The sequence below is a fragment of the Palaemon carinicauda genome, chromosome 34 (genome assembly GCF_036898095.1).
Source record: "Palaemon carinicauda isolate YSFRI2023 chromosome 34, ASM3689809v2, whole genome shotgun sequence".
In the NCBI taxonomy this organism is placed as follows: domain Eukaryota; kingdom Metazoa; phylum Arthropoda; class Malacostraca; order Decapoda; family Palaemonidae; genus Palaemon; species Palaemon carinicauda.
Genome location: NC_090758.1, coordinates 12286752 through 12300792, shown reverse-complemented (window position 1 = coordinate 12300792; position 14041 = coordinate 12286752).

Below are 14041 nucleotides of genomic sequence, written 5' to 3'. Positions count from 1 at the left end.
CTACTTGATCCTTCCAACTGAGACAGTACTATATCCTATAATGTAGCCTTGTTCCTCTACATCAAAGGATATATCCTCCTCAAAACAAATTTCCCTTTTCTCTCCATTTTCCATAATCCATCTACTTGATCCTTCTAACTGAGAGAGTTCTTTATCCTATAATGTAGCCTTGTTCCTCTACATCAAAGGATATTTCCTCCTCAAAACAAAGTTCCCTTTTCTCTCCATCTTCCATAGTCCATATACTTGATCCTTCCAACTGAGACAGTACTTTATCCTATAATGTAGCAGTGTACCTCTACATCAAAGGATATTTCCTCCTTAAAACAGAGTTCCCTTTTCTCTCCATCTTCCAGAGTCCATCTACTTGATCCTTACAACTGAACCAGTACTTTATCCTATAATGTAGCCTTGTACCTCTACATCAAAGGATATTTCCTCCTCAAAACAAAGTTCCCTTTTCTCTCCATCTTCCATAGTCCATATACTTGATCCTTCCAACTGAGACAGTACTTTATCCTATAATGTAGCCTTGTACCTCTACATCAAAGGATATTTCCTCCTTAAAACAGAGTTCCCTTTTCTCTCCATCTTCCATAGTCCATCTACTTGATCCTTCCAACTGAGCCAGTACTTTATCCTATAATGTAGCCTTGTACCTCTACATCAAAGGATAGTTCCTCCTCAAAACAAAGTTCCTTTTTCTCTCCATCTTCCATAGTCCATCTACTTGATCCTTCCAACTGAGACAGTACTTTATCCTATAATGTACCCTTGTACCTCTACATCAAAGGATATTTCCTCCTCAAAACAAAGTTCCCTTTTCTCTCCATCTTCCATAGTCCATCTACTTGATCCTTCCAACTGAGACAGTACTTTATCCTATAATATAGCCTTGTACCTCTACATCAAAGGATATTTCCTCCTCAAAACAAAGTTCCCTTTTCTCTCCATCTTCCATAGTCCATCTACTTGATCCTTCCAACTGATATAGTACTATATCTTATATTATAGCCTTGTACCTCTACATCAAAGGATATTTCCTCCTCAAAACAAAGTTCCCTTTTCTCTCCATCTTCCATAGTCCATCTACTTGATCCTTCCAACTGAGACAGTATTTTAACCTATATTATAGCCTTGTACCTCTACATCAAAGGATAGTTCCTCCTCAAAACAGAGTTCCCTTTTCTCTCCATCTTCCATAGTCCATCTACTTGATCCTTCTAACTGAGAGAGTACTTTATCCTATATTATAGCCTTGTACCTCTACATCAAAGGATATTTCCTCCTTAAAACAGAGTTCCCTTTTCTCTCCATCTTCCATAGTCCATATACTTGATCCTTCCAACTGAGCCAGTACTTTATCCTATAATGTAGCCTTGTACCTCTACATCAAAGGATATTCCCTCCTCAAAACAAAGTTCCCTTTTCTCTCCATCTTCCATAGTCCATATACTTGATCCTTCCAACTGAGACAGTACTTTATCCTATAATGTAGCCTTGTACCTCTACATCAAACGATATTTCCTCCTTAAAACAGAGTTCCCTTTTCTCTCCATCTTTCATAGTCCATCTACTTGATCCTTCCAACTGAGCCAGTACTTTATCCTATAGTGTAGCCTTGTACCTCTACATCAAAGGATAGTTCCTCCTCAAAACAAAGTTCCTTTTTCTCTCCATCTTCCATAGTCCATCTACTTGATCCTTCTAACTGAGACAGTACTTTATCCTATAATGTAGCCTTGTACCTCTACATCAAAGGATATTTCCTCCTCAAAACAAAGTTCCCTTTTCTCTCCATCTTCCATAGTCCATCTACTTGATCCTTCCAACTGAGCCAGTACTTTATCCTATAATGTAGCCTTGTACCTCTACATCAAAGGATATTTCCTCCTCAAAACAAAGTTCCCTTTTCTCTCCATCTTCCATAGTCCATATACTTGATCCTTCCAATTGAGACAGTACTTTATCCTATAATGTAGCCTTGTACCTCTACATCAAAGGATATTTCCTCCTTAAAACAGAGTTCCCTTTTCTCTCCATCTTCCATAGTCCATATACTTGATCCTTCCAACTGAGCCAGTACTTTATCCTATAATGTAGCCTTGTACCTCTACATCAAAGGATAGTTCCTCCTCAAAACAAAGTTCCTTTTTATCTCCATCTTCCATAGTCCATCTACTTGATCCTTCCAACTGAGACAGTACTTTATCCTATAATGTACCCTTGTACCTCTACATCAAAGGATATTTCCTCCTCAAAACAAAGTTCCCTTTTCTCTCCATCTTCCATAGTCCATCTACTTGATCCTTCCAACTGAGACAGTACTTTATCCTATAATGTAGCCTTGTACCTCTACATCAAAGGATATTTCCTCCTCAAAACAAAGTTCCCTTTTCTCTCCATCTTCCATAGTCCATCTACTTGATCCTTCCAACTGAGATAGTACTTTATCCAATATTATAGCCTTGTACCTCTACATCAAAGGATATTTCCTCCTTAAAACAGAGTTCCCTTTTCTCTCCATCTTCCATAGTCCATCTACTTGATCCTTCCAACTGAGACAGTACTTTATCCTATAATGTAGCCTTGTACCTCTACATCAAAGGATATTTCCTCCTCAAAACAAAGTTCCCTTTTCTCTCCATCTTCCATAGTCCATCTACTTGATCCTTCCAACTGAGACAGTACTTTATCCTATATTATAGCCTTGTACCTCTACATCAAAGGATATTTCCTCCTTAAAACAGAGTTCCCTTTTCTCTCCATCTTCCATAGTCCATCTACTTGATCATTCCAACTGAGCCAGTACTTTATCCTATAATGTAGCCTTGTACCTCTACATCAAAGGATATTCCCTCCTCAAAACAAAGTTCCCTTTTCTCTCCATCTTCCATAGTCCATATACTTGATCCTTCCAGCTGAGACAGTACTTTATCCTATAATGTAGCCTTGTACCTCTACATCAAACGATATTTCCTCCTTAAAACAGAGTTCCCTTTTCTCTCCATCTTCCATAGTCCATCTACATGATCCTTCCAACTGAGACAGTACTTTATCCTATAATGTACCCTTGTACCTCTACATCAAAGGATATTTCCTCCTCAAAACAAAGTTCCCTTTTCTCTCCATCTTCCATAGTCAATCTACTTGATCCTTCCAACTGAGACAGTACTTTATCCTATAATGTAGCCTTGTACCTCTACATCAAAGGATATTTCCTCATCAAAACAAAGTTCCCTTTTCTCTCCATCTTCCATAGTCCATCTACTTGATCCTTCCAACTGAGACAGTACTTTATCCTATAATGTAGCAGTGTAACTCTACATCAAAGGATATTTCCTCCTTAAAACAGAGTTCCCTTTTCTCTCCATCTTCCATAGTCCATCTACTTGATCCTTCCAACTGAGCCAGCACTTTATCCTATAATGTAGCCTTGTACCTCTTCATCAAAGGATAGTTCCTCCTCAAAACAAAGTTCCTTTTTCTCTCCATCTTCCATAGTCCATCTACTTGATCCTTCCAACTGAGAGAGTTCTTTATCCTATAATGTAGCCTTGTACCTCTACATCAAAGGATATTTCCTCCTCAAAACAAAGTTCCCTTTTCTCTCCATCTTCCATAGTCCATATACTTGATCCTTCCAACTGAGACAGTACTTTATCCTATAATGTAGCAGTGTACCTCTACATCAAAGGATATTTCCTCCTTAAAACAGAGTTCCCTTTTCTCTCCATCTTCCATAGTCCATATACTTGATCCTTCCAACTGAGCCAGTACTTTATCCTATAATGTAGCCTTGTACCTCTACATCAAAGGATAGTTCCTCCTCAAAACAAAGTTCCTTTTTCTCTCCATCTTCCATAGTCCATCTACTTGATCCTTCCAACTGAGACAGTACTTTATCCTATAATGTAGCCTTGTACCTCTACATCAAAGGATATTTCCTCCTCAAAACAAAGTTCCCTTTTCTCTCCATCTTCCATAGTCCATCTACTTGATCCTTCCAACTGAGATAGTACTTAATCCTATATTATAGCCTTGTACCTCTACATCAAAGGATATTTCCTCCTTAAAACAGAGTTCCCTTTTCTCTCCATCTTCCATAGTCCATCTACTTGATCCTTCTAAATGAGAGAGTACTTTATCCTATATTATAGCCTTGTACCTCTACATCAAAGGATATTTCCTCCTTAAATCAGAGTTCCCTTTTCTCTCCATCTTCCATAGTCCATCTACTTGATCCTTCCAACTGAGCCAGTACTTTATCCTATAATGTAGCCTTGTACCTCTGCATCAAAGGATATTCCCTCCTCAAAACAAAGTTCCCTTTTCTCTCCATCTTCCATAGTCCATATACTTGATCCTTCCAACTGAGACAGTACTTTATCCTATAATGTAGCCTTGTACCTCTACATCAAACGATATTTCCTCCTTAAAACAGAGTTCCCTTTTCTCTCCATCTTCCATAGTCCATCTACTTGATCCTTCCAACTGAGCCAGTACTTTATCCTATAATGTAGCCTTGTACCTCTACATCAAAGGATAGTTCCTCCTCAAAACAAAGTTCCTTTTTCTCTCCATCTTCCATAGTCCATCTACTTGATCCTTCCAACTGAGACAGTACTTTATCCTATAATGTACCCTTGTACCTCTACATCAAAGGATATTTCCTCCTCAAAACAAAGTTCCCTTTTCTCTCCATCTTCCATAGTCCATCTACTTGATCCTTCCAACTGAGACCGTACTTTATCCTATAATGTAGCCTTGTACCTCTACATCAAAGGATATTTCCTCCTCAAAACAAAGTTCCCTTTTCTCTCCATCTTCCATAGTCCATCTACTTGATGCTTCCAACTGAGATAGTACTTTATCCTATATTATAGCCTTGTACCTCTACATCAAAGGATATTCCCTCCTCAAAACAAAGTTCCCTTTTCTCTCCATCTTCCATAGTCCATCTACTTGATCCTTCCAACTGAGACAGTATTTTATCCTATTTTATAGCCTTGTACCTCTACATCAAAGGATATTTCCTCCTTAAAACAGAGTTCCCTTTTCTCTCCATCTTCCATAGTCCATCTACTTGATCCTTCCAACTGAGACAGTACTTTATCGTATAATGTAGCCTTGTACCTCTACATCAAAGGATATTTCCTCCTTAAAATAGAGTTCCCTTTTCTCTCCATCTTCCATAGTCCATCTACTTGATCCTTCTAACTGAGAGAGTACTTTATCCTATATTATAGCCTTGTACCTCTACATCAAAGGATAGTTCCTCCTCATAACAAAGTTCCCTTTTCTCTCCATCTTCCATAGTCCATCTACTTGATCCTTCTAACTGAGAGAGTACTTTATCCTATATTATAGCCTTGTACCTCTACATCAAAGGATAGTTCCTCCTCAAAACAAAGTTCCCTTTTCTCTCCATCTTCCATAGTCCATCTACTTGATCCTTCCAACTGAGACAGCACTTTATCCTATAATGTAGCCTTGTACCTCTACATCAAAGGATATTTCCTCCTCAAAACAGAGTTCCCTTTTCTCTCCATCTTCCATAGTCCATATACTTGATCCTTCCAACTGAGACAGTACTTTATCCTATAATGTAGCCTTGTACCTCTACATCAAAGGATAGTTCCTCCTCAAAACAAAGTTCCCTTTTCTCTCCATCTTCCATAGTCCATATACTTGATCCTTCCAACTGAGACAGTACTTTATCCTATAATGTAGCCTTGTACCTCTACATTAAAGGATATTTCCTCCTCAAAACAAAGTTCCCTTTTTTCTCCATCTTCCATTGTCCATCTACTTGATCCTTCCAACTGAGACAGTACTTTATCCTATAATGTAGCCTTGTACCTCTACATCAAAGGATATTTCCTCCTTAAAACAGAGTTCCCTTTTCTCTCCATCTTCCATAGTCCATCTACTTGATCCTTCCAACTGAGCCAGTACTTTATCCTATAATGTAGCCTTGTACCTCTACATCAAAGGATAGTTCCTCCTCAAAACTAAGTTCCCTTTCCTCTCCATCTTCCATAGTCCATATACTTGATCCTTCAAACTGAGCCAGTGCTTTATCCTATAATGTAGCCTTGTACCTCTACATCAAAGGATAGTTCCTCCTCAAAACAAAGTTCCCTTTTCTCTTCATCTTCCATAGTCCATCTACCTGATCCTTCCAACTGAGACAGTACTTTATCCTATAATATAGCCTTGTACCTCTACATCAAAGGATATTTCCTCCTCAAAACAAAGTTCCTTTTTCTCTCCATCTTCCATAGTCCATCTACTTGGTCCTTCCAACTGAGACAGTACTTTATCCTATAATGTAGCCTTGTCCCTCTACATCAAAGGATATTTCCTCCTCAAAACAAAGTTCCCTTTTCTCTCCCTCTTCCATAGTCCATCTACTTGATCCTTCCAACTGAGACATTACTTTATCCTATAATATAGCCTTGTACCTCTACATCAAAGGATATTACCTCCTCAAAACAAAGTTCCCTTTTCTCTCCATCTTCCATAGTCCATCTACTTGATCCTTCCAACTGAGACAGTACTATATCCTATAATGTAGCCTTGTTCCTCTACATCAAAGGATATATCCTCCTCAAAACAAAGTTCCCTTTTCTCTCCATTTTCCATAATCCATCTACTTGATCCTTCTAACTGAGAGAGTTCTTTATCCTCTAATGTAGCCTTGTACCTCTACATCAAAGGATATTTCCTCCTCAAAACAAAGTTCCCTTTTCTCTCCATCTTCCATAGTCCATATACTTGATCCTTCCAACTGAGACAGTACTTTATCCTATAATGTAGCAGTGTACCTCTACATCAAAGGATATTTCCTCCTTAAAACAGAGTTCCCTTTTCTCTCCATCTTCCATAGTCCATCTACTTGATCCTTCTAACTGAACCAGTACTTTATCCTATAATGTAGCCTTGTACCTCTACATCAAAGGATATTTCCTCCTCTAAACAAAGTTCCCTTTTCTCTCCATCTTCCATAGTCCATATACTTGATCCTTCCAACTGAGACAGTACTTTATCCTATAATGTAGCCTTGTACCTCTACATCAAAGGATATTTCCTCCTTAAAACAGAGTTCCCTTTTCTCTCCATCTTCCATAGTCCATCTACTTGATCCTTCCAACTGAGCCAGTACTTTATCCTATAATGTAGCCTTGTACCTCTACATCAAAGGATAGTTCCTCCTCAAAACAAAGTTCCTTTTTCTCTCCATCTTCCATAGTCCATCTACTTGATCCTTCCAACTGAGACAGTACTTTATCCTATAATGTAGCCTTGTACCTCTACATCAAAGGATATTTCCTCCTCAAAACAAAGTTCCCTTTTCTCTCCATCTTCCATAGTCCATCTACTTGATCCTTCCAACTGAGACAGTACTTTATCCTATAATGTAGCCTTGTACCTCTACATCAAAGGATATTTCCTCCTTAAAACAGAGTTCCCTTTTCTCTCCATCTTCCATAGTCCATCTACTTGATCCTTCCAACTGAGATAGTACTATATCCTATATTATAGCCTTGTACCTCTACATCAAAGGATATTTCCTCCTCAAAACAAAGTTCCCTTTTCTCTCCATCTTCCATAGTCCATCTACTTGATCCTTCCAACTGAGACAGTATTTTATCCTATATTATAGCCTTGTACCTCTACATCAAAGGATAGTTCCTCCTCAAAAGAGAGTTCCCTTTTCTCTCCATCTTCCATAGTCCATCTACTTGATCCTTTTAACTGAGAGAGTACTTTATCCTATATTATAGCCTTGTACCTCTACATCAAAGGATATTTCCTCCTTAAAACAGAGTTCCCTTTTCTCTCCATCTTCCATAGTCCATATACTTGATCCTTCCAACTGAGCCAGTACTTTATCCTATAATGTAGCCTTGTACCTCTACATCGAAGGATATTCCCTCCTCAAAACAAAGTTCCCTTTTCTCTCCATCTTCCATAGTCCATATACTTGATCCTTCCAACTGAGACAGTACTTTATCCTATAATGTAGCCTTGTACCTCTACATCAAACGATATTTCCTCCTTAAAACAGAGTTCCCTTTTCTCTCCATCTTCCATAGTCCATCTACTTGATCCTTCCAACTGAGCCAGTACTTTATCCTATAATGTAGCCTTGTACCTCTACATCAAAGGATAGTTCCTCCTCAAAACAAAGTTCCTTTTTCTCTCCATCTTCCATAGTCCATCTACTTGATCCATCCAACTGAGACATTACTTTATCCTATAATGTACCCTTGTACCTCTACATCAAAGGATATTTCCTCCTCAAAACAAAGTTCCCTTTTCTCTCCATCTTCCATAGTCCATCTACTTGATTCTTCCAACTGAGACAGTATTTTATCCTATAATATAGCCTTGTACCTCTACATCAAAGGGTATTTCCTCCTCAAAACAAAGTCCCCTTTTCTCTCCATCTTCCATAGTCCATCTACTTAATCCTTCCAACTGAGATAGTACTTTATCCTATATTATAGCCTTGTACCTCTACATCAAAGGATATTTCCTCCTCAAAACAAAGTTCCCTTTTCTCTCCATCTTCCATAGTCCATCTACTTGATCCTTCCAACTGAAACAGTATTTTATCCTATTTTATAGCCTTGTACCTCTACATCAAAGGATATTTCCTCCTTAAAACAGAGTTCCCTTTTCTCTCCATCTTCCATAGTCCATCTACTTGATCCTTCTAACTGAGAGAGTACTTTATTCTATATTATAGCCTTTTACCTCTACATCAAAGGATATTTCCTCCCTAAAACAGAGTTCCCTTTTCTCTCCATCTTCCATAGTCCATCTACTTGATCCTTCCTACTGAGACAGTACTTTATCGTATAATGTAGCCTTGTACCTCTACATCAAAGGATATTTCCTCCTTAAAACAGAGTTTGCTCTTCTCTCCATCTTCCATAGTCCATCTACTTGATCCTTCTAACTGAGAGAGTACTTTATCCTATATTATAGCCTTGTACCTCTACATCAAAGGATAGTTCCTCCTCAAAACAAAGTTCCCTTTTCTCTCCATCTTCCATAGTCCATCTACTTGATCCTTCTAACTGAGAGAGTACTTTATCCTATATTATAGCCTTGTACCTATACATCAAAGGATAGTTCCTCCTCAAAACAAAGTTCCCTTTTCTCTCCATCTTCCATAGTCCATCTACTTGATCCTTCCAACTGAGACAGCACTTTATCCTATAATGTAGCCTTGTACCTCTACATCAAAGGATATTTCCTCCTCAAAACAGAGTTCCCTTTTCTCTCCATCTTCCATAGTCCATCTACTTGATCCTTCCAACTGAGACAGTACTTTATCCTATAATGTAGCCTTGTACCTCTACATCAAAGGATATTTCCTCCTCAAAACAAAGTTCCCTTTTCTCTTCATCTTCCATAGTCCATCTACTTGATCCTTCCAACTGAGACAGTACTTTATCCTATAATGTAGCCTTGTACCTCTACATCAAAGGATATTTCCTCCTCAAAACAAAGTTCCTTTTTCTCTCTATCTTCCATAGTCCATCTACTTGATCCTTCCAACTGAGACAGTACTTTATCCTATAATGTAGCCTTGTACCTCTACATCAAAGGATATTTCCTCCTCAAAACAAAGTTCCTTTATCTCTCCATCTTCCATAGTCCATCTACTTGATCCTTCCAACTGAGACAGTACTTTATCCTATAATGTAGCCTTGTACCTCTACATCAAAGGATAGTTCCTCCTCAAAACAAAGTTCCCTTTTCTCTCCATCTTCCATAGTCCATCTACTTGATCTTTCCAACTGAGACAGTACTTTATCCTATAATGTAGCCTTGTCCCTCTACATGAATGGATATTTCCTCCTCAAAACAAAGTTCCCTTTTCTCTCCATCTTCCATAGTCCATCTACTTGATCCTTCCAACTGAGACAGTACTTTATCCTATAATGTAGAATTGTACCTCTACATCAAAGGATATTTCCTCCACAAAACAAAGTTCCCTTTACTCTCCATCTTCCATAGTCCATCTACTTGATCCTTCCAACTGCGACAGTACTTTATCCTATAATGTAGCCTTGTACCTCTACATCAAAGGATATTTCCTCCTCAAAACAAAGTTCCCTTTTCTCTCCATCTTCCATAGTCCATCTACTTGATCCTTCCAACTGAGACAGTACTTTATCCTATAATGTAGCCTTGTACCTCTACATCAAAGGATATTTCCTCCTCAAAACAAAGTTCCTTTTTCTCTCCATCTTCCATAGTCCATCTACTTGATCCTTCCAACTGAGACAGTACTTTATCCTATAATGTAGCCTTGTACCTCTACATCAAAGGATATTTCCTCCTCAAAACAAAGTTCCCTTTTCTCTCCATCTTCCATAGTCCACCTACTTGATCCTTCCAACTGAGGCAGCACTTTATCCTATAATGTAGCCTTGTACCTCTACATCAAAGGATAGTTCCTCCTCAAAACAAAGTTCCCTTTTCTCTCCATCTTCCATAGTCCATCTACTTGATCCTTCCAACTGAGACAGTACTTTATCCTATAATGTAGCCTTGTACCTCTCATCAAAGGATATTTCCTCCTCAAAACAAAGTTCCCTTTTCTCTCCATCTTCCATAGTCCATCTACTTGGTCCTTCCAACTGAGACAGTACTTTATCCTATAATGTAGCCTTGTACCTCTACATCAAAGGATATTTCCTCCTCAAAACAAAGTTCCTTTTTCTCTCCATCTTCCATAGTCCATCTACTTGATCCTTCCAACTGAGACAGTACTTTATCCTATAATGTAGCCTTGTACCTCTACATCAAAGGATAGTTCCTCCTCAAAACAAAGTTCCCTTTTCTCTCCATCTTCCATAGTCCATCTACTTGATCCGTACAACTTAGCCAGTAGTTTTTTTTTATTTTCTTTTTGGTGGCGATATTATAATCAGCCTTCTTTTTTCTTAATTTTGTGGCGATATTTTAATCACAATTTTTTTTTCTGGTGGCGAGGATATAATCATCATTTTTTTTGTGGCGATATTTTAATCACTATTTATTTTTTGGGTCGCGATATTTTAATCACCATTTTTTTTTCTTTTGTGGCGATGTTTTAATCACCATCTTTTATTTTTTTTTTGGTGGGGGTAATATCTTTTATTTTTTTTTTTAATATAATCACCATTTTTTTTGTGGCGATATTTTAATCACCATTTTCTATATCTTTTTTTTTTGTTGGCGATATTATAATCAACATTTTTTATATTCTTTATTTTATTTATTCTGGTGGCGATATTATAATCACCATTTTTTTTGGCGATATTTTAATCACCTTTATCTTTTTTTTTGCGATATTATAATCACCATCTTATGTGTTATTTTTTTTTTTTTGGTGACGATATCATAATCACCATTTTTTTCATTTTTTTTTTGGTGGCAATATTATAATCACCATTTTTTTTTGGGTGGCGATATTATAATTACAATTTTTTTTTTTGGTGACAATATTATAATCACCATTTTTTTTTTTTGGTGGCGATATTTTAATCACTATTTTTTTTTTTTTTTTTTTGTGGCGATATTATAATCACAATTTTTTATATTTCTTTCTCTTTTGGTGGCGATATCATAATCACCATTTTATATATATATTTTTTTTTTGGTTGCCGATATTATAATCACCATTTTTTTTTCTGGGCGATATTATAATCACCATTATTTTTTTTTTTTTTTGTGGCGTTATTATAATCACCATTTTTATTAAATTTTTTTTGGGGGGTGGCGATATTATAATCACCATTTTTTTTGTGGCGATAATATAATCACCATTTTTTATATTATTTTTTTTTATTTTTTGGCGATATTATAAACACTTTTTTTTTTTTTTTTTTGGTGGCGATATTATAATCACCATTTTTTCTTTTTTTTCTTTTTTTCTTTTGTGGCGATATTTTAATCACCATTTTTTTTTGTGGCGATATAATCACTATTTTTTTTTTGTGACAATATTATAATCACCATTTTTTTTTTGTTTTTTTTTTTTTTGTGGCGATATTATAATCACTTTCTTTTCTTTATACATATATATTTTTTTAGAACTTTTTTTTTTTTTTTGCTGCTTCTCCTCCTCTTGCTGCTGTTCTTTTTTTTATATTTTTTCAGGATATTTTGTTTTTTTGCTGCTTCTGTTCCTGCTGTTTCTCATGACCCCCAGCTGTTTATATATTCTGTTCGCTCATAACTGATTCCGTTTGCTACTAATAAATGTAGCTGCTAATTACTGCTGCTGCTAGCTGCAGTCTCGACTATTGCTAGCTGCTGCATGCTGTTGCTTTCTGCTACTAGCTGCTGCTATTTGCTACTGCAAGCTGCTGTTGCTAGTGCTGCTGCTTGCTGCTGCTACTGCTGCTCTTGCTTGCGGCTGCTGCTGTTCTTGCTTGCGGCTGCTGCTGCTGCTGCTTTTGCTAGCTGCAGCTGCTACTACCATTGGTAGCTGGTACTGCTTTTGCTAGCTGCTGCTGCTGCTGCTTCTGCTAGCTGCTGTTGCTGCTGCTTACTGATGCTTCTGCAGACTGCTGCTGCTGTTGCTTTTACTAGCTGCAGCTGCTGCTACCATTGGTAGCTGCTGCTGCTTTTGCTAGCTGCTGCAGCTGCTGCAGCCTGCTGCAGCTGTTGCTTGCCTCTGCTGCAGCCGCTCGCTACTGCAACTGTTGCTGCTGCAAACTGCTGCTGCTAGCATCTGCGGCTTGCTGTTGCTCCTAGCTGCTGCTAGCTGCTTCTGATAATGGCTGCCACTTGCTGCTGCTAACTTCATCTGCGGCTGCTGCTAGCTACTGCTAATTGTTTCTTTTCCATTGCTGCTGGTTCTGCTACTGCTGCTAACTTCTGCTGCTAGCCGCTGCTAACTTTTGCTAGCTGTTACTATCTTCTGCTCCTGCTATTTGATGCTCCACAGCTGCGAGTTCCTAAAGATTTGGACTGATGCTGCCCACCTAACCATGAATGCCTACCTCCAAAAGATGCAGCTTCTCTCCCCAGCCAAAGATGTCTCGGTTCATCCTCCAAGAACTTGTCTGCATACTAGAAGAATCCCAGCTTCATCCCTCTGCATAGCCAGTCTTCTAGATTATTCCCCCAGAACCACCCGAAGGTTGGTATCCAAAGGAATAGATCTAGATATCCGACCATTTGTACACTTGACAAAGGTCTTGTACACCCCATCAAGGTACATACAGTAGTATACTAGAATCAGCCAGATTTCTTCCCTCTGCAGATCCTGTTGTCCTCCAGGTTATTCCAAGCATCGTTCAAGCTGGATAGTTAAGCCTTGCATCCTTTAAGTTGGGGGCAGTCCATCCAAGCGTCCTTCAAGCCAAATATTTTCAGGTGTCCTTTCCAGTGAAACTGATGTCCTGAACCTGTCCAAAATGGATGAAGCACAAAACTTAACAAAAAGATTATTCCTTTCCAAACAAAACTGAAAAAAAAAAAAAAAAAAAAATCCCTTTCCAAATAAAACTAAACAAAAAAATTTTATTCCTTTTTTTCTATAAATATATTTTTTTTTTTGGTGGCAACATTATAATCACCATATTTTTTCTTTTTTTTTTGGTGGCGATATTATAATCACCTTTATATATATATATATATATATATATATATATATATATATATATATATATATATATATATATATATATATACATATATATATATATATATATATATATATATATATATATATATATATATATATATATATATATATATATATATATATATATATATATATATATATATATACATATATATTTATATATATATATATATATATATATATATATATATATATATATATATGTATATATATATATATATATATATATATATATATATATATATATATATATATATATATATATATATATATATATATATATATATATTTGGTGGCGATATTATAATCACCATTTTTTTTGTGGTGATATTATAATCAGCATTTTTTTTCGTTTTTTTTTATTTTTTTTGGTGGCGA